Genomic DNA, 23479 nt, shown 5'->3' with positions numbered 1-23479 from the left:
ATTGTGGAACCCCCTCTTAGAATGTGTCCCACTTGCACTGATATGTCTATAAATTATAAAGAGCATATTTTAGCACTTAAAAATATTGCAATAGATGATTCTCAGAAGGAAATGAGGGTTTAGCATCTAGCTCTCCCCAAGTGTCACAACCAGTAATGCCCGCACAAGTTACGCCAAGTACCTCTAGTGCGTCTAATTCATTTACTTGGCCACAGTTATGAATAAAACCCTCAGAGGTTTTCTCTAAACTGCCTGGTTTACAAGGAAAGCGTGTCAGCTCTGGGTTAAGAACAAATGCTGAGCCGTCTGATGCTTTAGTAGCCGTATCCGATATACCCTCACAATGTTCTGAAGTAGGGGTAAGGGATTTGTTATCTGAGGGAGAGATTTCTGATTCAGGAAAGACGCTCCCTCAGACAGATTCTGATATGACGGCCTTTAAATTTAAGCTTGAACACCTCCGCTTATTGCTCAAGGAGGTATTAGCTACTCTAGACGATTGTGACCCTATAGTGGTCCCAGAGAAATTGTGTAAAATGGACAGACACTTAGAGGTTCCTGTTTACACTGATGTTTTCCAGTCCCTAAGAGGATTGTGACTATTGTTACTAAGGAGTGGGATAGACCAGGTATTCCATTCGCTCCCCCTCCTGTTTTTAAGAAAATGTTTCCCATATCTGACATCATACAGGACTCATGGCAGACTGTTCCTAAGGTGGATGGAGCTATTTCTACTCTTGCTAAGCGTACAACTATACCTATCGAAGACAGTTGTGCTTTCAAAGATCCTATGGATAAAAAATTAGAGGGTCTTCTAAAGAAAATTTTTGTTCATCAAGGTTTTCTTCTCCAACCTATTGCATGCATTGTTCCTGTAACTACTGCAGCTGCTTTCTGGTTTGAGGCTCTCCAGGTGGAGACTCCATTAGAGGATATTATGGATAGAATTAAGGCCCTTAAGTTGGCTAATTCTTTCATTACAGATGCCGCTTTCCAAATGGCTAAATTAGCGGCAAAGAATTCAGGTTTTGCCATTTTAGCACGCAGGGCGTTATGGCTATAGTCCTGGTCTGCTGATGTGTCATCAAAATCTAAGTTTTTGAACATCCCTTTCAAAGGAAAGACCCTATTCGGGCCTGCACTGAAGGAAACTATTTCAGACATCACTGGAGGGGAAGGCCATGCCCTCCCTCAGGATAAAACAAATAAGATGAGGACCAAACAAATTTATTTTCGTTCCTTTCGGAACTTCAAGGGTGGTCCCGCTTCAGCTTCCCCTGCAGCAAAGCAAGAGGGGAATTCTGTCCAATCCAAGTCAGTCTGGAGACCTAACCAGGCTTGGAACAAAGGTAAACAGGCCAAGAAGCCTGCTGCTGCCTCTAAGATAGCATGAAGGGGTAGCCCATGATCCAGTACCGGATCTAGTAGCGGGCAGACTCTCTCTCTTTGATTGGCCAAGAGATGTTCACGTTTCCTGGGCTGTAGAAATTGTGTCCCAAGGATATCTTCTGGACTTCAAAGACTCTTCTCCCCCCCCCCCCCCCCCCCAAGGGGGAGATTTCACATTTCTCAATTGTCTGCAAACCAGACAAAGAGAGAGGCGTTATTACGCTGTGTAGAAGACCTACATACCATGGGAGTGATTCGCCCAGTTCCAAGAGCGGAACAAGGGCTAGGTTTTTACTCCAACCTGTTTGTGGTTCCCAAAAAAAGAGGGAACTTTTAGACCAGTCTTGGATCTCAAAATTCTAAACAAATTCCTCAGAGTACCATCTTTCAAGATGGAGACTATTTGGACTATTCTTCCTCTGATCCAGGAGGGTCAATATATGACTACCGTGGACTTAAAGGATGCGTATCTACACATCCCTATTCACAGAGATCATCATCAATTCCTCAGATTTGCCTTTCTGGACAGGCATTACCAGTTTGTGGCCCTTCCCTTCGGGTTGGCCACGGCTCCCAGAATTTTCACAAAGGTGCTAGGGTCCCTTCTTGCGGTTCTAAGACCGCGGGGTATAGCAGTGGCTCCTTATCTAGACGGCCTCTTAATTCAGGCGTCGACTTTCCAGCTAGCCAAGTCTCTCACGGACATTGTGTTGGCTTTTCTGAGTTCTCACGGGTGGAAGGTGAACATAAAAAAATAGTTCTCTCGTCCCTCTCACAAGAGTTTCCTTCCTAGGGACTCTGATAGACTCGGTAAAAATGAAAATATTTCTGACGGAGGTCAGAAAATCAAAACTTTTAATCACTTGCCGAGCTCTTCATTCCATTCCTCGGCCATCAGTGGCTCAGTGTATGGAGGTAATCGGACTTATGGTAGCGGCAATGGACATAGTTCCTTATGCCTGCCTACACCTCAGACCACTGCAACTATGCATGCTCAAACAGTGGAATGGGGATTATGCAGATTTATCTCCTCAGCTGCATCTGGACCAAGAGACCAGAGATTCTCTTCTCTGGTGGTTGTCTCAGGGAATATGTTTCCGCAGGCCAGAGTGGCTCATAGTAACAACAGATGCCAGCCTGCTAGGCTAGGGTGCAGTCTGGAAATCCCTGAAAGCACAGGGCTTATGGTCTCGGGAGGAATCTCTCCTCCCGATAAACATTCTAGTACTGAGAGCGATATTCAAAGCGCTTCAGGCGTGTCCTCAGCTAGCTGCAGCCAAATTCATCAGATTTCAGTCGGACAACATCACGACTGTAGCCTATATAAATCATCAAGGAGGAACACTGAGTTCTCTAGCGATGATGGAGGTAACCAAAATTATCCGATGGGCGGAGGATCACTCTTGCCATCTCTCAGGAATCCATATCCCAGGGGTAGAGAACTGGGAGGCGGATTTCCTAAGTCGTCAGACTTTTCATCCGGGGGAGTGGGAGCTCCATTCGGAGGTATTTGTCCAGCTGACTCAGGTATGGGGCACACCAGAATTGGATCTGATGGCGTCCCGACAGAAGAGGTCAAAAGGCTACGGCTACCTCTTCCATTTTGGCTGCAAAGCATCATCCGTATGGCTTATGAGACTGCTGGCCAGCAGCCTCCTGAAATAATTACTGCTCATTCTACTAGAGCAGTGGCTTCCACATGGGCTTTTAAAAATAAGGCTTCTGTTGAACAGATTTGTGAGGCGGCGACTTGGTCTTCGCTTCATACTTTTTCCAAATTTTACAAATTAGATTCTTTTGCTTCTTTTGGAGGCTATTTTTGGGAGAAAGGTTCTACAAGCAGTGGTGCCTTCCGTTTAAGGAACCTGTCTTGTCCCTCCCTTCATCTGTGTCCTAAAGCTTTGGTATTGGTATCCCACAAGTATGGATGAATCCGTGGATTCGATACATCTTACAAGAAAAAACAGAATTTATGCTTACCTGATAAATTTCTTCCTCTTGTGATGTATGGAGTCCACGGCCCGCCCTGTCTATTTAAGACAGGTAGTATATTTTTATTTAAAAAACTTCAGTCACAACTGCACCCTATAGTTTCTCCTTTTTCTTCCTAGCCTTCGGTCGAATGACTGGGGGGTGGAGCTAAGGGAGGAGCTATATAGACAGCTCTGCTGTTGGTGCTCTCTCTGCCACTTCCTGTAGGGAAGGAGAATATCCCACAAGTATGGATGAATCCGTGGACTCGATACATCACAAGAGAGAAATTTATCAGGTAAGCATAAATTCTGTTTTTTGGCGCGAAGTTGCGCCGTTGCTGAAGCAAGTTTCGTCATTTCCGGTGTCTGGTGACACTAGTGGCTTTGGTGCGAAATTGCGTTTGTTATGACGCAAATTGTGTCTTTAACTGGTGATAGTTTTGCGCCAAAAAATTTTATTCCCTTTTTTGCGTTATGCGTCATTCTTGGCTCAAAAATCTTTAGTCCTTTTTACCCCTCTCCCTCGATAGCTCGCTGTTTTTATAGTGTTTTTGAAAGCTATTATGCCTGCTTTTGCTTTTCTTTACTGAAACTGACATTGTGGAAATTGAATATTTTGCCTAATGTTTTTCTTTTTCTGTTACATTTTGCAAGATGTTTCATTCTGATCCTGACTCTGATATTACTGTAGAAACTATGATGCCCTGGAACACAATTCTACAAAGCGAAGTGTGGTGTTTTCATTTTTAAATTGTCGTTATTTCTTCAGTTCAATTATGTGGCATGTGTTTTTATGTTTTATGAAAAACTATGTTCTACATGTATAATGACAATTACTGTTTTTTACATATTCAGTTCTTGTACTTGATTTCATTTGCGAACATTATATGTTGTTGCTTTATATCATAAGGTTGACTGCTATTATACCTTTATATAAACTTACAAGGTCTTTTAAAAATTGTTAAAATTCAATCAATTTTTTTCTGACCGACCGCATACTTAAGTTTATTATACTGATGAAGGTTTTTGTCTTAAAGATCCTGTATCAGACAGTTTGTTATAAATTCTCCTTATTTCTCATTTGAACATTTTTTTTATTTTTTTATTATTTTTTTTTTATGTTCTTTTTTTAAGGAAATATTTATTATTTATAGCTTTTAGGAGTCCTATGAACTATGTTATTATTCCTTTTCAAAACTGGATTTTAAGATTTTTTGCTATTGAGGTTTTTTTCTATGCAATATACTATTTGTATTATATTCTAGAGAATGTTTATCCTGATTCCCTCTTGGGACTTTATTACTATGGGAATTAATACTTATTTTCAGGATTCTTTAGAATTTTTTAATATAACCTTGGTAGAGCATATTCATGTACTGTTTATTTTAGCTCAGCTTTATCTGTGGCTGACATTGCTGTTTTCTCAACTTTTTGTTGAACAGTTAGTATAAGCAGTTTCAGATTCTCAAGTATATAACTGTTTGTTTACTTCAGAAGTAATCATTTAATTATGTTTACTGTATTTATTATGATTTTGAATATATTTTATTATCTCTATCTTGATAGGATGATACTTTATTTGATTTCTATTTTCTCCACTATAGTTGAAGTCTAGAATTTTTCTGCCCTACTTTAAGTCTGGTGATGTAGATCAGTTGGTGAATGTCCTGACTACAAATATTGTTCTAGATCCAAGGGTCTCAGATTCATATTCCAGCAGGGTCATTACAGCCCTTTGGCCTTTTGAGGTCAATTTATTGTATGCCATTTATTTGGGTAATAACTACTGGGTTTTTTTTTTTTTTTCTCAGCTGCTGATTTGGTTAATTCCGGGTGTAAGCACTGAAAAAGCGTTTTGTATCCTTTTTGGGAGGAATACGCTATATATTTACTAGTTATTAGACTGCATGAAGGTGCGGTTCTCTATTCCACTCTTTCTGGTGGGGGGCAGATTGAATTGTTTTTGGATCAGTCCAAATCTATTTTTTTCTTAGGGTTTGAATAGATTTTCAGAATGAGACCTATGGGAAGAATCTTCTTTCTCAGTACACTCTGATTTATTTTCAGGAGTGATTGTGCCAGTTCTTTTTGCAGGAACAGCGTTTGGGTTTCTATTCTTTGTCCCAAAGAAGAAGGGTTTATTCAGTTCATTTTTTGGATCTGAAGACTTTTATATTGTTCAACTTTTATGTTGGCAATTATAAGGACTATTATGCCTTTTTGTTAAGGTCATTTCATGTCCATTCATTTTTCATGATGTTTATCCTCATTTTATATGTTCATTCAGAATGATTCAGACCACTTGTGGATTCTGAGATTCTCTTTTTTTAGCTGAACTTTACCAATTTGTCACTTTTCCATTTGGTTTAGCGACAGCTTTATGAATCTTTTCATAGATTCTTGGTGCCTTTCTTCTGTCTTCAGGCAGTAAGTAAGGTATGGTGGTGCTTCCTTATTTGGATGGTATTTTGGCATTAGCTTAGTCCTTTCTTTTTTTTTCTTTTATTAAGATGGGCAGATAGCTTAGCATACTAATGTACTGTGTCTGAGCCCTGTAGCATCCTGAGGGTTGCAGATTAGATTCCTGACAAGGTCCATTCAGCCTTTCATTCTCCGAGGTCAATTAAATGAGCAGTGTTTTAAGTCCCTTATGGGTAATTAGATGCGCTTACAAGTACCCAATACATACTTATGAAAGAGCAGTATTAATATATGTGGATCTTTCTTTTTTGGAATCTCTCTTATGAATCAACTAAGTTTTGTTTTTTCAAAACCTAGTTGGAGGATTTAATTTACCTAAGTTTTTTTGTGATTCCTCAGACAAGGGTCACTTCTTTTTGGGTTTTTAGATGGATTCTGTATGCATGTCTTTATCGCACAAAAGTCAATTGTATCTGGCATTACTCTGTTTTACTTAGTCTGGTTTATTTCTTTCAGTGGCAATGTGCATGAAAGTTTTAGGTCTCATAACTGCAGCATCGGGCGTGGTTCCCTTTGCTCGTTTTTCTTCCGAGATCTCTTTTTGCTTTGCATACTGAATCTATGATACATGGTTTGTTTTCAGATATCACATGATATTTTTAAATCCTAACACTCTATTCGCTCTGTTTTTTATGATTAGTCTATCATTGTTTTATTCAGGAGGTCTCCTTTTTGTTCGTCCTTCCTGGACTGTATTCTTAATGGATGCAAGTCTTGCAGGTTGGTGAGCTGTCTGAGGGTCTTTGACAGCACAAGAGGTTTGGAAACTTAGTGCTATTTCAGAGCTCTTTTCAGGCTTAGCTTCTTTTAGGAGAGATTTTTTTTCTTTCAAACAGACAATATCACAATTGTGGCATATGTCAATCATTTAATAGGAACTTGCAGTTAAGAAATATCTTGAATACGTTCTTAGGTGGTTTTTCTCTCCTGTCTAATCTTTATGATTTATATCTCAGGTTTAGACATTTAGAAGATGGATTATCTCAGCCATCAGTCTTTACATCTGGGAGAGTGGTACCTCTATACAGATGTGTTCTATCAATTTCCCAGGTACCTTTTCAGGTCTAGGGATCCTCATGTGGAAATGGTGGATACTTTAGCTGTGTCTTGGTTTTTGCAACCTGGCTGCATCCTTCCCCCCTCTGTTTTTTTTTTTTTTCTTCCAAAGGTGTTCTTCAAGATCATTTTGCAATAGTCTCATATGTGTATGATAGCATCAGCATGGCCTCTTAAGTTTTGTATGTGGATCTTGTTCGGATGTCCAGTTGCCATCCTTGGCCACTTTTTCTTTGGCTAGCCCTCTTGTTTTAGGGGCTATTTTTTTCCATCCGAATTTCAAATTACTAATTTGAAGATATGGAACTTGTTTGGTGTTTAGTCATAGAGGTTCTCTGACTCAGTTTTTTATCATTATGTTGCAGGTTTATAAGTCTGTTTTCAAGAACATTTATCATAAGGTTTGATAAATCTATATTTTATACTGTTCTTCTCATAAATTCTTGTGGCATTCTCTTAGAATTCCTAGAATTTTCAGGATGGTTGGGTTTACGATTTGTCCAAGTATTTTAGAGACACATCTTTGCCTTTTCTGTTTCTTTTTATAAGAAAAGATTACTATTCTTCCTGACATTTACTGTTTTGTTCAGACTGGTTCATATCAAGTCTGTTATTTTATCAATTTCTCCTCCTTGGAGTCTTGAATTGTTTTTTTTAAGGCTATACAGGCTCTTCTGTTTAAGCCTTAAGCATACTTTGAATGTTAGATTATCTCTTCAGCAAGAAGAGTTTTCAGAATTGTTTGCTCTCTTTCCAGTCTCTCTCTCTGATTTTTTTTTTTTTTTTTCCATCAGGATAAGTTTTGCGGACTTTGTTTAAATTTCTTCCTAAGAATTCTTTTTAGAGATCTTTACATTCTTTGGATATCCTAAGAGCTTTGAAATATGTCGGAGCTACTATAGGTTTCAGGAAGACTTCTAGTCTATTTGTTGTTTTTTCTGGTCCTAGGAAGGTCAGAAAACTACTACCATTTCTTTGCCATCTTGGTTAAAACTATTTGTTTCTTAAGCTTATTTGGAGACGGGTCAGTCTTCGCTTCAGATAATTACTGCTCATTCTACTAGTTCAGTAGCCACTTCTTGGCTTTTTAAGAATGAAGCTTCGGTTGTTTAGTTTTGCAAAGCAACAACTTGGTTTTCTTTGCATTCATTTACAAAATTTTACCATTCTGATGTATTTGCTTCTTTTGAAGTAGTTTTTGGTAGAAAAGTTTTTCAGGCAGCTGTTTCAGTTTGATTCTTCTGCTTATGTTTTAAGTTTTTTTTTTTCTTCAATTTATGAGAAAAACTTTTTGTGTGGATTTAATTTTTTTTCAGCGGAAATGGCTGCTTTTATTTTATCCCTCCCTTTCTAGTGACTCTTCTGTGGTCTTCCACATCTTGGGTATTTCTATCCCATATGTCACTAGGTCATGGACTCTTACCAATTACATGAAAGAAAACATAATTTATGTATGAACTTACCTGATAAATTCATTTCTTTCATATTGGCAAGAGTCCATGAGGCCCACCCATTTTGGTGGTTATGGCTTTTTTTTGTGTAAAAGCACAATTTCTCCAACATAGGTGTGTCCGGTCCACGGCGTCATCCTTACTTGTGGGATATTCTCTTCCCCAACAGGAAATGGCAAAGAGCCCAGCAAAGCTGGTCACATGATCCCTCCTAGGCTCCGCCTACCCCAGTCATTCTCTTTGCCGTTGCACAGGCAACATCTCCACGGAGATGGCTAAGAGTTTTTTGGTGTTTAAATGTAGTTTTTATTCTTCAATCAAGAGTTTGTTATTTTAAAATAGTGCTGGTATGTACTATTTACTCTGAAACAGAAAAGAGATGAAGATTTCTGTTTGAGGAAAATGATTTTAGCAACAGTTACTAAAATCGATGGCTGTTTCCACACAGGACTGTTGAGATGAATTAACTTCAGTTGGGGGAAACAGTGGGCAGACTTTTGCTGCTTGAGGTATGACACATTTCTAACAAGACTTGGTAATGCTGGAAGCTGTCATTTTCCCTATGGGAACCGGTAAGCCATTTTCTTAGTTTAGTATAAGAATAAAGGGCTTCACAAGGGCTTTAAAGACTGGTAGACATTTTTCTGGGCTAAAACGATTACTTTATAAGTATTTTTAGTGGATTATAACTATGAATAGTTCTTTTAATCTTGGGGATGTATTAAAAAAAACGGCAGGCACTGTATTGGACACCTTTTTCACTGGGGGCCTTTTCTAGTCATAGGCAGAGCCTCATTTTCGCGCCACTAATGCGCAGTTGTTTTTGGAAAGCAAGGCATGCAGATGCATGTGTGAGGAGCTAAGAACCACTGAAAAAGCTTATTGAAGGCGTCATTTGGTATCGTATTCCCCTCTGGGCTTGGTTGGGTCTCAGCAAAGCAGATACCAGGGACTGTATAGGGGTTAAATGTAAAAACGGCTCCGGTTCCGTTATTTTAAGAGTTAAAGCTTTCAAATTTGGTGTGCAATACTTTTAAGGCTTTAAGACACTGTGGTGAAATTTTGGTGAATTTTGAAATGTGACATAGTGTCCAAACAAAGTAGGGACAATGATGCCACTGATAATGATGTTGCCCAAAATGATTCCTCAAGCGAAGGGAGTAAGCATGGTACTGCATCATCCCCTTCTGTGTCTACACCAGTCTTGCCCACACAAGAGGCCCCTAGTACATCTAGTGCGCCAATCCTTCTTACTATGCAAAAATTAACGGCTGTAATGGATAATTCTATTAAAAACATTTTGTCCAAAATGCCCACTTATCAGAGAAAGCGCGATTGCTCTGTTTTAGATTCTGAAGAGCATGAGGACGCTGATGATAATGGTTCTGACATACCCTCACACCAATCTGAAGGGGCCAGGAGGGAGGTTTTGTCTGAGGGAGAAATTTCAGATTCAGAAAAAATTTCTCAACAAGCTGAACCTGATGTTATTACTTTTAAATTTAAATTAGAACATCTCCGCGCTCTGCTTAAGGAGGTGTTATCTACTCTGGATGATTGTGACAATTTGGTCATTCCAGAGAAATTATGTAAGATGGACAAGTTCCTAGAGGTCCCGGTGCCCCCCGATGCTTTTCCTATACCCAAGCGGGTGGCGGACATTGTAAATAAGGAATGGGAAAGGCCCGGCATGCCTTTTGTTCCTCCCCCTATATTTAAAAAATTATTTCCTATGGTCGACCCCAGAAAGGACTTATGGCAGACAGTCCCCAAGGTCGAGGGGGCGGTTTCTACTCTAAACAAACGCACTACTATCCCTATAGAAGATAGTTGTGCTTTCAAAGATCCTATGGATAAAAAAATTAGAGGGTTTGCTTAAAAAGATGTTTGTTCAGCAAGGTTACCTTCTACAACCAATTTCATGCATTGTTCCTGTCACTACAGCGGCGTGTTTCTGGTTCGAAGAACTAGAAAAGTTGCTCAATAAAGACTCTTCGTATGAGGAGGTTATGGACAGAGTTCAAGCACTTAAATTGGCTAACTCTTTTATCTTAGACGCCACTTTGCAATTAGCTAGATTAGCGGCGAAAAATTCAGGTTTTGCTATTGTGGCGCGCAGAGCGCTTTGGCTAAAGTCTTGGTCAGCAGATGTGTCCTCCAAGAACAAATTGCTTAACATCCCTTTCAAAGGTAAAACGCTGTTTGGCCCTGACTTGAAAGAGATTATTTCAGACATCACTGGGGGAAAGGGCCACGCCCTTCCTCAGGATAGGTCTTTTAAGGCTAAAAATAAGCCAAATTTTCGTCCCTTTCGCAGAAACGGACCAGCCTCAAATTCTACACCCTCTAAGCAAGAGGGTAATAGTTCTCAAACCAAACCAGCCTGGAGACCGATGCAAGGCTGGAACAAGGGTAAGCAGGCCAAGAAACCTGCCACTGGTACTAAAACAGCATGAAGTGTTGGCCCCCGATCCGGGACCGGATCTGGTGGGGGGCAGACTCTCTCTCTTTGCTCAGGCTTGGGCAAGAGATGTTCAGGACCCTTGGGCGCTAGAAATAGTTTCTCAAGGTTATCTCCTGGAATTCAAGGAACTACCCCCAAGGGGTAGGTTCCACAGGTCTCAATTGTCTTCAAACCAAATAAAAAGACAGGCATTCTTACATTGTGTAGAAGACCTGTTAAGAATGGGAGTGATTCATCCTGTTCCATTAGGAGAACAAGGGATGGGGTTTTACTCCAATCTGTTCATAGTTCCCAAAAAAGAAGGAACATTCAGACCAATTTTAGATCTCAAGATTCTAAACAAATTTCTCAGGGTTCCATCGTTCAAGATGGAAACCATTCGAACAATTCTTCCTACCATCCAGGAAGGTCAATTCATGACCACGGTGGATTTAAAGGATGCGTATCTACATATTCCTATCCACAAGGAACATCATCGGTTCCTAAGGTTCGCCTTTCTGGACAAGCATTACCAGTTTGTGGCACTTCCATTCGGATTAGCCACTGCTCCAAGGATTTTCACAAAGGTACTAGGGTCCCTTCTAGCGGTGCTAAGACCAAGGGGCATTGCAGTAGTACCTTACTTGGACGACCATACTGATTCAAGCGTCGTCTCTGTCAAAAGCAAAGGCTCATACGGACATTGTCCTAGCCTTTCTCAGATCTCACGGGTGGAAAGTGAACATAGAAAAAAGTTCTCTGTCCCCGTCAACAAGAGTTCCCTTCTTGGGAACAATAATAGACTCCTTAGAAATGAAGATTTTTCTCACAGAGGCCAGAAAATCAAAACTTCTAAGCTCTTGTCAAGTACTTCATTCTGTTCTTCTTCCTTCCATAGCGCAGTGCATGGAAGTAATAGGTTTGATGGTTGCGGCAATGGACATAGTTCCTTTTGCACGAATTCATCTAAGACCATTACAACTGTGCATGCTCAGACAGTGGAATGGGGATTATACAGACTTGTCTCCGACGATCCAAGTAGATCAAAGAACCAGAGATTCACTCCGTTGGTGGCTGAGCCTGGACAACCTGTCACAGGGAATGAGCTTCCGCAGACCAGAGTGGGTCATTGTCACGACCGACGCCAGTCTGGTGGGCTGGGGCGCTGTCTGGGAACCCCTGAAAGCTCAGGGTCTATGGTCTCGGGAAGAATCTCTTCTCCCGATAAACATTCTGGAACTGCGAGCGATATTCAATGCTCTCAAAGCTTGGCCTCAACTAGCAAAGGCCAAATTCATAAGGTTTCAATCAGACAACATGACGACTGTTGCATATATCAACCATCAGGGGGGAACAAGGAGTTCCCTGGCGATGGAGGAAGTGACCAAAATAATTCAATGGGCGGAGAATCACTCCTGCCACTTGTCTGCAATCCACATCCCAGGAGTGGAAAATTGGGAAGCGGATTTTCTGAGTCGTCAGACTTTCCATCCGGGGGAGTGGGAACTCCATCCAGAAATCTTTGCCCAAATAACTCAATTATGGGGCATTCCAGACATGGACCTGATGGCGTCTCGTCAGAACATCAAGGTTCCTTGCTACGGGTCCAGATCCAGGGATCCCAGGGCGACTCTAGTAGATGCACTGATAGCGCCTTGGACCTTCAACCTAGCTTATGTATTCCCACCGTTCCCTCTCATTCCCAGGCTGGTAGCCAGGATCAATCAGGAGAGGGCTTCGGTGATCTTGATAGCTCCTGCGTGGCCACGCAGAACTTGGTATGCAGACCTGGTGAATATGTCATCGGCTCCACCATGGAAGCTACCTTTGAGACAGGACCTTCTTGTTCAAGGTCCATTCGAACATCCGAATCTGGCTTCACTCCAACTGACTGCTTGGAGATTGAACGCTTGATTTTATCAAAGCGTGGGTTTTCAGATTCTGTCATTGATACTCTTGTTCAGGCTAGAAAGCCTGTAACTAGGAAAATTTACCATAAAATATGGAAAAAATATATTTGTTGGTGTGAATCTAAAGGATTCCCATGGAACAAGATAAAAATTCCTAAGATTCTATCCTTTCTACAGGAGGGTTTGGAGAAAGGATTATCTGCAAGTTCTTTGAAGGGACAGATTTCTGCTTTATCTGTTTTACTTCACAAAAAACTGGCGGCTGTGCCAGATGTTCAAGCTTTTGTTCAGGCTCTGGTTAGAATCAAGACTGTTTACAAACCTTTGACTCCTCCTTGGAGTCTCAATTTAGTTCTTTCAGTTCTTCAAGGGGTTCCGTTTGAACCCTTACATTCCGTAGATATTAAGTTACTATCTTGGAAAGTTTTGTTTTTGGTTGCAATTTCTTCTGCTAGAAGAGTTTCAGAGTTATCTGCTCTGCAGTGTTCTCCTCCTTATCTGGTGTTCCATGCAGATAAGGTGGTTTTGCGTACTAAACCTGGTTTTCTTCCGAAAGTTGTTTCTAACAAAAACATTAACCAGGAGATAGTTGTGCCTTCTTTGTGTCCGAATCCAGTTTCAAAGAAGGAACGTTTGTTACACAATTTGGATGTAGTTCGTGCTCTAAAATTCTATTTAGAGGCTACAAAGGATTTCAGACAAACATCTTCTTTGTTTGTTGTTTATTCTGGTAAAAGGAGAGGTCAAAAAGCAACTTCTACCTCTCTCTCTTTTTTCCTTAAAAGCATCATCCGATTGGCTTATGAGACTGCTGGACGGCAGCCTCCTGAAAGAATCACAGCTCACTCCACTAGGGCTGTGGCTTCCACATGGGCCTTCAAGAACGAGGCTTCTGTTGATCAGATATGTAAGGCAGCGACTTGGTCTTCACTGCACACTTTTACCAAATTTTACAAATTTGATACTTTTGCTTCTTCTGAGGCTATTTTTGGGAGAAAGGTTTTGCAAGCCGTGGTGCCTTCCATCTAGGTGACCTGATTTGCTCCCTCCCATCATCCGTGTCCTAAAGCTTTGGTATTGGTTCCCACAAGTAAGGATGACGCCGTGGACCGGACACACCTATGTTGGAGAAAACAGAATTTATGCTTACCTGATAAATTACTTTCTCCAACGGTGTGTCCGGTCCACGGCCCGCCCTGGTTTTTTTAATCGGGTCTGATGAATTATTTTCTCTAACTACAGTCACCACGGTATTATATGATTTCTCCTATGCATATTCCTCCTTTACGTCGGTCGAATGACTGGGGTAGGCGGAGCCTAGGAGGGATCATGTGACCAGCTTTGCTGGGCTCTTTGCCATTTCCTGTTGGGGAAGAGAATATCCCACAAGTAAGGATGACGCCGTGGACCGGACACACCGTTGGAGAAAGTAATTTATCAGGTAAGCATAAATTCTGTTTTTATTTCTAGTTCCTCTTCTTGTATGCTTTTTTACTCCTTATTTTATCACCCCACTACTTGGATATTCGTTAAATTGAATTGTGGGTGTGGTGAGGGATGTATTGGGAAACTTTGTCCCTCCTGGTAGGATTGTATATCCCATACATCACTAGCTCATGGACTCTTAATTTATCAGGTAAGTTCTTACATAAATTAGGATTCATTTTTTTTTTATTATTTTTTTTTATATACAAATATTCACTCTGGAAAAATAACTAGCATTCTCATTTGCCATTTTCTATACCAGATCATAACTATTTTTGAACTGACTTTATATTAAGGGTAACTTACAAATTAAATAAAAATTGGAAATTTAGAGATTGCAACTCTTTGCGAATTAAACCTAATCAATTCTTTAGATGCCTTGCATAAATAGCTATGGATAAGTTTCATCTATGTCTGATTCTTCAAATGGCTACTTGATATCACTATAAAATGGAAAACTGCATATTAAAGAGACATGAAACGCAATCTTTTTATTTCATGATTCAGCATGTAATTTTAAACTATTTTCCAATTTATTTTTATCACCAATTTTGCTTTGTTGTCTTGGTATTCTTAGTTGAAAGCTAAACCTAGGAGGTTCATATGCTAATTTCTTAGACCTTGAAGGCCGCCTCTAATCTAAATGCATTTTGACAGCTTTTCACCACTAGAGGGCGTTAGTTCATGTGTTTCACATAGATAACATAGAGCTCATGCACGAGAATTTACCGAGGAGTGAGCACTGATTGGCTAAAATGCAATTCTGTCAAAAGAACTGAAATAAGGGGACAGTCTGCAGAGACTTAGATACAAGGTAATTACAGAGGTAAAACGTGTATTATAACTGTTGGTTATGCAAAACTGGGGAATAGGTAATAAAGGGATTATCTATCTTTTAAAACAACAACAAAAATTCTGGTGTTGACTGTCCCTTTAACAATTTGCTTCTATTATCTTATTTGTTTGGTTCACTTTGTTTCCTTTGTTGAAAAGGATACCTATATAGGCTCAGGAGCTGCTGATTGGTGGATTGAAATATATGCTTCGTTATTGGCTCACCCAGGTGTTAAATAGCTCCCAGTAGTCAATTGCTGCTTCTTCAACAAGCACAATGGATAAAAGTAAAATGGAAAGTTTTTTTAAATGGTATTCTCTATATGAATTGTGAGCGAAAACGTTTGGGTTTTATGTCTCTTTTTTTTTAAATAAAAAAAAAACTAGCAAAATGATTTAGTCATTAGAGCAACTTTTTACAAACGTCCGTTTATAGGGCTATACAAGAATATTTTAATGCATACTCATGTATTGTAGATAAAAACAAATATGCATAATTTACATGGGCTTTGTGCTTGAAAACATTTTTTGCATGTTTCCATAATGGACTGTCTACCTCTGACCTTATAAAATGTGCAATTGCTAAATCGGCTAGCATGCTCAGGGCATATAGTTCCCTGCTGCTGTTATATTTAAAGCTCATCGGTTAAAATTTCATGCACAGCAGTTAATAATTTTGATAGCCCTATATTAAAGTTCACAGTGAAATAATCCACCTACAAAGATTTGCAGCTCCGAAGTGTTACGTGTGGTTATAATATATGTAGAAAATGGTTGTCTTAAAGTTATGGTAAACTTTATATGTTTTAAAATCGGGTACGGAATTGAGCAATATTTTAGAGTCTTTAATTGATCACTTCTAGTGAGAGTCCACAAGACCTTACTCTTGGGAATTACATCACCTTGCCACCAGGAGGAAGCAAAAAACCCTACTAGAGCTTTAATATATCCGTACTTCTTTACCTAGTCAAGGAGAGAGGTGTGCTAGAAAAGTGTTTTTTCTTCTGTTAAGTGTGATCAGTCCACGGGTCATCATTACTTCTGGGATATTAACTGCTCCCCTACAGGAAGTGCAAGAGGATTCACCCAGCAGAGCTGCATATAGCTCCTCCCCTCTACGTCACTCCCAGTCATTCTCTTGCACCCAGCAACTAGATAGGTCGTGTGAGAGGACTATGGTGATTATACTTAGTTTTATATCTTCAATCAAAAGTTTGTTATTTTAAAATAGCACCGGAGGTGTTATTACCTCTCTGGCAGAGTTTGAGGAAGAATCTACCAGAGTTTTGCTATGATTTTAGCCGGAGTAGTTAAGATCATATTGCTGTTCTTGGCCATCTGAGGAGTGAGGTAAACTTCAGATCAGGGGACAGCGGGCAGATGAATCTGCATAGAGGTATGTAGCAGTTTTTATTTTCTGACAATGGAATTGATGAGAAAATCCTGCCATACCGATATAATGTCATGTATGTATACTTTACACTTCAGTATTCTGGGAGAATGGTACTTCACTAGAATTACACTGTAAGAAAGACATAAAGCTGTTTAATAACTAGAGATTATGTTTAACGTTTTTGCTGGAATGTAAAATCGTTTTCATTTGCTGAGGTACTGAGTGAATAAATGTTTGGGCACCATTTTTCCACTTGGCAGTTGCTTAAATCTGTTTTTTCTGTCAGTTTCTGTTCTCCCTCACTGCTGTGTGTGTGGGGGAGGGGCGCTTTTACTATGCATCAAATATTTCAGTCAGCAACTCATTGTATTCCCTGCATGATCTGGTTCATCTCTACAGAGCTCAGGGGTCTTCAAAACTTATTTTGAGGGAGGTAATTTCTCTCAGCAGAGCTGTGAGAATTATAGTTTGACTGAAATAAAAACTTTTATTCTGTAATTTGTTTCCTGCTTTCAGAAATTGTTATCTTTGCTAATGGGATTAAACCTTTGCTAAAGTTGTGTTGTTTACAAGGATTGAGGCTATAACTGTTTCAATTTATTAATTTTTAACTGTCATAGATCTTCTGTGCTTCTTAAAGGCACAGTACGTTTTAATATTATTCTATTTGAATTGTATTTCCAAGTTGCAAGTTTATTTGCTAGTGTGTTAAACATGTCTGATTCAGAAGATGATACCTGTGTCATTTGTTGCAATGCCAAAGTGGAGCCCAATAGAAATTTATGTACTAACTGTATTGATGCTACTTTAAATAAAAATCAATCTGTACAAATTGAACAAATTTCACCAAACAACGAGGGGAGAGTTATGCCGACTAACTCGCCTCACGTGTCAGTACCTACATCTCCCGCTCAGAGGGAGGTGCGTGATATTGTAGCGCCGAGTACAGCTGGGCGGCCATTACAAATCACATTACAGGATATGGCTACTGTTATGACTGAAGTTTTGGCTAAATTACCAGAACTAAAAGGTAAGCGTGATCACTCTGGGGTGAGAACAGAGTGCGCTGATAATATTAGGGCCATGTCAGACACTGCGTCACAGGTGGCAGAACATGAGGACGGAGAACTTCATTCTGTGGGTGACGGTTCTGATCCAAACAGACTGGATTCAGATATTTCAAATTTTAAATTTAAACTGGAAAACCTCCGTGTATTACTAGGGGAGGTGTTAGCGGCTCTGAATGATTGTAACACAGTTGCAATACCAGAGAAAATGTGTAGGTTGGATAAATATTTTGCGGTACCGACGAGTACTGAGGTTTTTCCTATACCTAAGAGACTTACTGAAATTGTTACTAAGGAGTGGGATAGACCCGGTGTGCCGTTCTCACCCCCTCCGATATTTAGAAAAATGTTTCCAATAGACGCCACCACAAGGGACTTATGGCAAACGGTCCCTAAGGTGGAGGGAGCAGTTTCTACTTTAGCTAAGCGTACCACTATCCCGGTGGAGGATAGCTGTGCTTTTTCAGATCCAATGGATAAAAAGTTAGAGGGTTACCTTAAGAAAATGTTTGTTCAACAAGGTTTTATATTGCAACCCCTTGCATGCATTGCGCCGATCACGGCTGCAGCGGCATTCTGGATTGAGTCTCTGGAAGAGAACATTGGTTCAGCTACTCTGGACGACATTACGGACAGGCTTAGAGTCCTTAAACTAGCTAATTCATTCATTTCGGAGGCCGTAGTACATCTTACTAAACTTACGGCGAAGAATTCAGGATTCGCCATTCAGGCACGCAGGGCGCTGTGGCTAAAATCCTGGTCAGCTGATGTTACTTCTAAGTCTAAATTGCTTAATATACCTTTCAAAGGGCAGACCTTATTCGGGCCCGGGTTGAAAGAGATTATCGCTGACATTACAGGAGGTAAAGGCCATGCCCTGCCTCAGGACAAAGCCAAAGCCAAGACTAGACAGTCTAGTTTTCGTTCCTTTCGTAATTTCAAAGCAGGAGCAGCATCAACTTCCTCTGCACCAAAACAGGAAGGAGCTGTTGCTCGCTACAGACAAGGCTGGAAACCTAACCAGTCCTGGAACAAGGGCAAGCAGACTAGGAAACCTGCTGCTGCCCCCAAAACAGCATGAATTGAGGGCCCCCGATCCGGGATCGGATCTAGTGGGGGGCAGACTTTCTCTCTTCGCCCAGGCTTGGGCAAGAGATGTTCAGGATCCCTGGGCGCTAGAGATAATATCTCAGGGATACCTTCTGGACTTCAAATACTCTCCTCCAAGAGAGAGATTTCATCTGTCAAGATTGTCAACAATCCAGACAAAGAAAGAGGCTTTTCTACGCTGCGTACAAGAGCTCTTGTTAATGGGAGTAATCCATCCAGTTCCACGATCGGAACAGGGACAGGGGTTTTACTCAAATCTGTTTGTGGTTCCCAAAAAAGAGGGAACTTTCAGACCAATCCTGGACTTAAAGATCCTAAACAAATTCCTAAGAGTTCCATCGTTCAAGATGGAGACTATTCGGACAATTTTACCTATGATCCAAGAGGGTCAGTACATGACCACTGTAGATTTAAAAGATGCTTACCTGCACATACCGATTCACAAAGATCATTACCGGTACCTAAGGTTTGCCTTCCTAGACAGGCATTACCAGTTTGTGGCTCTTCCATTCGGATTGGCTACAGCGCCAAGAATCTTCACAAAGGTTCTGGGTGCTCTTCTGGCGGTACTAAGACCGCGGGGAATCTCGGTAGCTCCATACCTAGACGACATTCTGATACAAGCTTCAAGCTTTCAAACTGCCAAATCTCATACAGAGTTAGTGCTGGCATTTCTAAGGTCACATGGATGGAAGGTGAACGAAAAGAAAAGTTCACTCGTTCCACTCACAAGAGTTCCCTTCCTGGGGACTCTTATAGATTCTGTAGAAATGAAGATTTACCTGACAGAGGACAGGCTATCAAGACTTCAAAGTGCTTGCCGCACTCTTCATTCCATTCAACACCCGTCAGTGGCTCAATGTATGGAGGTAATCGGCTTAATGGTAGCGGCAATGGACATAGTACCCTTTGCACGCTTACACCTCAGACCACTGCAACTGTGCATGCTAGGTCAGTGGAATGGGGATTACTCAGACTTATCCCCTTCTCTGAATCTGGATCAAGAGACCAGAAATTCTCTTCTATGGTGGCTTTCTCGGCCACACCTGTCCAGGGGGATGCCATTCAGCAGACCAGACTGGACAATTGTAACAACAGACGCCAGCCTTCTAGGTTGGGGTGCCGTCTGGAATTCCCTGAAGGCTCAGGGACTATGGAGTCAGGAGGAGAGTCTCCTGCCAATAAACATTCTGGAATTGAGAGCAGTTCTCAATGCCCTCCTGGCTTGGCCCCAGTTGACAACTCGGGGGTTCATCAGGTTTCAGTCGGACAACATCACGACTGTAGCTTACATCAACCATCAGGGAGGGACAAGAAGCTCCCTAGCTATGATGGAAGTATCAAAGATAATTCGCTGGGCAGAGTCTCACTCTTGCCACCTGTCAGCAATCCACATCCCGGGAGTGGAGAACTGGGAGGCGGATTTCTTAAGTCGTCAGACTTTTCATCCGGGGGAGTGGGAACTTCATCCGGAGGTCTTTGCCCAAATACTTCGACGTTGGGGCAAACCAGAGATAGATCTCATGGCGTCTCGACAGAACGCCAAGCTTCCTCGTTACGGGTCCAGATCCAGGAGCAGTCCTGATAGATGCTCTGACAGCACCTTGGGACTTCAGGATGGCTTACGTGTTTCCACCCTTCCCGTTGCTTCCTCGATTGATAGCCAGAATCAAACAAGAGAGAGCATCAGTGATTCTAATAGCACCTGCGTGGCCACGCAGGACTTGGTATGCAGACCTGGTGGACATGTCATCCTGTCCGCCTTGGTCTCTACCTCTGAAACAGGACCTTCTGATACAGGGTCCCTTCAAACATCAAAATCTAACTTCTCTGAAGCTGACTGCTTGGAAATTGAACGCTTAATTTTATCAAGACGTGGGTTTTCTGAGTCAGTTATTAGTACCTTAATACAGACTAGGAAACCTGTTACCAGAAAGATTTACCATAAGATATGGCGTAAATACCTACATTGGTGTGAATCCAAAGGTTACTCTTGGAGTAAGGTTAGGATTCCTAGGATATTGTCTTTTCTACAAGAAGGTTTAGAAAAGGGTTTATCTGCTAGTTCATTAAAGGGACAGATCTCAGCTCTGTCCATTCTGTTACACAAACGTCTGTCAGAAGTTCCTGACGTCCAGGCTTTTTGTCAGGCTTTGGCCAGGATTAAGCCTGTGTTTAAAACTGTTGCTCCACCATGGAGTTTAAACCTTGTTCTTAATGTTTTACAGGGCGTTCCGTTTGAACCCCTTCATTCCATTGATATAAAGTTGTTATCTTGGAAAGTTCTATTTTTAATGGCTATTTCCTCGGCTCGAAGAGTCTCTGAATTATCAGCCTTACATTGTGATTCTCCTTATTTGATTTTTCATTCGGATAAGGTAGTCCTGCGTACTAAACCTGGGTTCTTACCTAAGGTAGTTACTAACAGGAATATCAATCAAGAGATTGTTGTTCCTTCTTTATGCCCAAATCCTTCTTCAAAGAAGGAACGTCTACTGCACAACCTGGATGTTGTCCGGGCTCTAAAATTTTACTTGCAGGCAACTAAGGAATTCCGACAAACGTCTTCTCTGTTTGTCATTTACTCTGGGCAGAGGAGAGGTCAAAAAGCTTCCGCTACCTCTCTTTCTTTTTGGCTTCGTAGCATAATTCGTTTAGCTTATGAGACTGCTGGACAGCAGCCCCCTGAAAGAATTACAGCTCATTCTACTAGAGCTGTGGCTTCCACTTGGGCCTTCAAGAATGAGGCCTCTGTTGAACAGATTTGCAAGGCTGCAACTTGGTCTTCGCTTCATACTTTTTCCAAATTTTACAAATTTGACACCTTTGCTTCATCGGAGGCTATTTTTGGGAGAAAGGTTCTTCAGGCAGTGGTTCCTTCTGTATAAAGAGTCTGCCTATCCCTCCTGTCATCCGTGTACTTTTGCTTTGGTATTGGTATCCCAGAAGTAATGATGACCCGTGGACTGATCACACTTAACAGAAGAAAACATAATTTATGCTTACCTGATAAATTCCTTTCTTCTGTAGTGTGATCAGTCCACGGCCCGCCCTGTTTTTAAGGCAGGTAAATATTTTTTAATTTATACTCCAGTCACCACTTCACCCTTGGCTTTTCCTTTCTCGTTGGTCCTTGGTCGAATGACTGGGAGTGACGTAGAGGGGAGGAGCTATATGCAGCTCTGCTGGGTGAATCCTCTTGCACTTCCTGTAGGGGAGCAGTTAATATCCCAGAAGTAATGATGACCCGTGGACTGATCACACTACAGAAGAAAGGAATTTATCAGGTAAGCATAAATTATGTTTTTTTTTTTTTTTTTTTTTTTCTAATTCTTTATTACTCTCAGTGGATAGTTCCCAGAACATAAAATATGGATTGTGCAATGTAGATCTTGTCTGTGAAGTATTTGCACACCTCAGGCCACTGGTGTCGCTGGGAAGTTCCTAACCCTCCTCCAATGATGGCCAGATGTATGTACTTCTCATCCTGCATCCCCAAGCTGTTAGTTACCGCATAGGATGTACCTACAAGTACAGCGTGTGGGTAACTATACAGGGTGCATGTGAGAGGGTGACGAGTGACTTCCCTGAAATACAACTTTATTGTGCAGTGACTGACTTGGTTAGTTTTGCCCTATATTCCCCATATTGTCTCCCACATAGTCACTGAGGGGGATTCCTTTTCACCTTAGATAAACTGTTCTGGCACAAAGGGGGGGATCATTTTATTTCAACAAGTCTCATGGTGCTGGGCAACATTGTGCTGTGTGGTATCTTTTGTGTGAGCACACGGAGGGAAGGAGAGAAGGGAAAATAGGAGGTATATATTAGTATGGTGTGTCTGCCCTCCTCCTGGTGGCCATGTGATGTCATTCCCAAGAGTAAGGTCTCATGGACACTCACTACCAAATAAGAAATTAATTTATCAGGTAAGAATACATTTTTGTTTTTAATCTAGTTATGCCAATACCCCACGTTCCCGCTGCCCACTTCAAAATTCATTTTTTGAGAGCTAATGGTTTGAACTGTTCTCCAATTGGCGCGCTTGCTACAAATAAAAGTGCTGCATGAGTTTTGAATTGGGCGGCCAGAGTGCAGGTTATAAGAATGGCACAGCTAGATTAAACGGTAAGTTACAGTGCATCTTTATTAGAAGTGATCAATTAAAGTCCATCTAAAATATAGTTTAGATTCCGCACCTTATTTTAAAACCTCTAAAGTTCACCATCACTTTAAGTAACATTAAACTATTTGGTGTCAACACCATAAATATTGCTGTGTTAGCTTCCAAATGGTTAAAAACAAAAAATTAAAAAAAATGTATTGTATTGTATTTCCTTTTTAGAATATGGACACTTTATATACCAAAAAAAAATACTTTTTGTTCTAGTTTTTCTATAAAAAAAATATTCGTTTTTTTTTTTTTTCTTCTAATGAATACTCAAAGCTTAAAGGTACAATAAACAAGAGATTGTGATATAAAATGTTCCGGATCATGAAGGAAAACACCAGTGGCAAGTACATTTGTCTCCAGACTAGTTCAGATTGGATCCTCCAAACTGCTTGGGAGGACTGGAAAAGGTTTGGATTTCAGAATAGTTGGATTTTGGAATATTTGCATCTGTAAAAAGTGATGGATGGGAGCGGGGCTGGAACAAAGTGTAATGTTTTATTAAAGCTTATTCATGGAACTAAACCTAGTTTTATATTTAAAATAAAATGCTTTTTATGACTTAAAGGGACACTAAACCCAAAAATTTTCTTTCGTAATTCAAGTAGAGAATACAATTTTAAACAACTTTCTAATTTACTTCTATTATCTAATTTTCTTCATTCTTTAGATATCATTTGTTGAAGAAATTGCAATGCACATGGGAGAGCCATTCA

The 23479-nt window shown here is 40.7% G+C and overlaps 1 protein-coding gene across 1 annotated transcript in view; it reads left to right on the top strand.

Annotated features, from left to right (window-relative positions):
• The window catches only part of PDCD10 (programmed cell death 10), a 167182-nt gene that overhangs the window by 62266 nt on the left and 81437 nt on the right, over window positions 1–23479 (top strand). The gene's annotated exons all lie outside the window — the stretch shown is intronic.

Source organism: Bombina bombina, chromosome 4, assembly GCF_027579735.1.
Source record: "Bombina bombina isolate aBomBom1 chromosome 4, aBomBom1.pri, whole genome shotgun sequence".
NCBI lineage: Eukaryota > Metazoa > Chordata > Amphibia > Anura > Bombinatoridae > Bombina > Bombina bombina.
The sequence above is the reverse complement of the archived record's forward strand: the minus strand, read 5'-3'. Positions and strand labels throughout refer to the sequence as shown.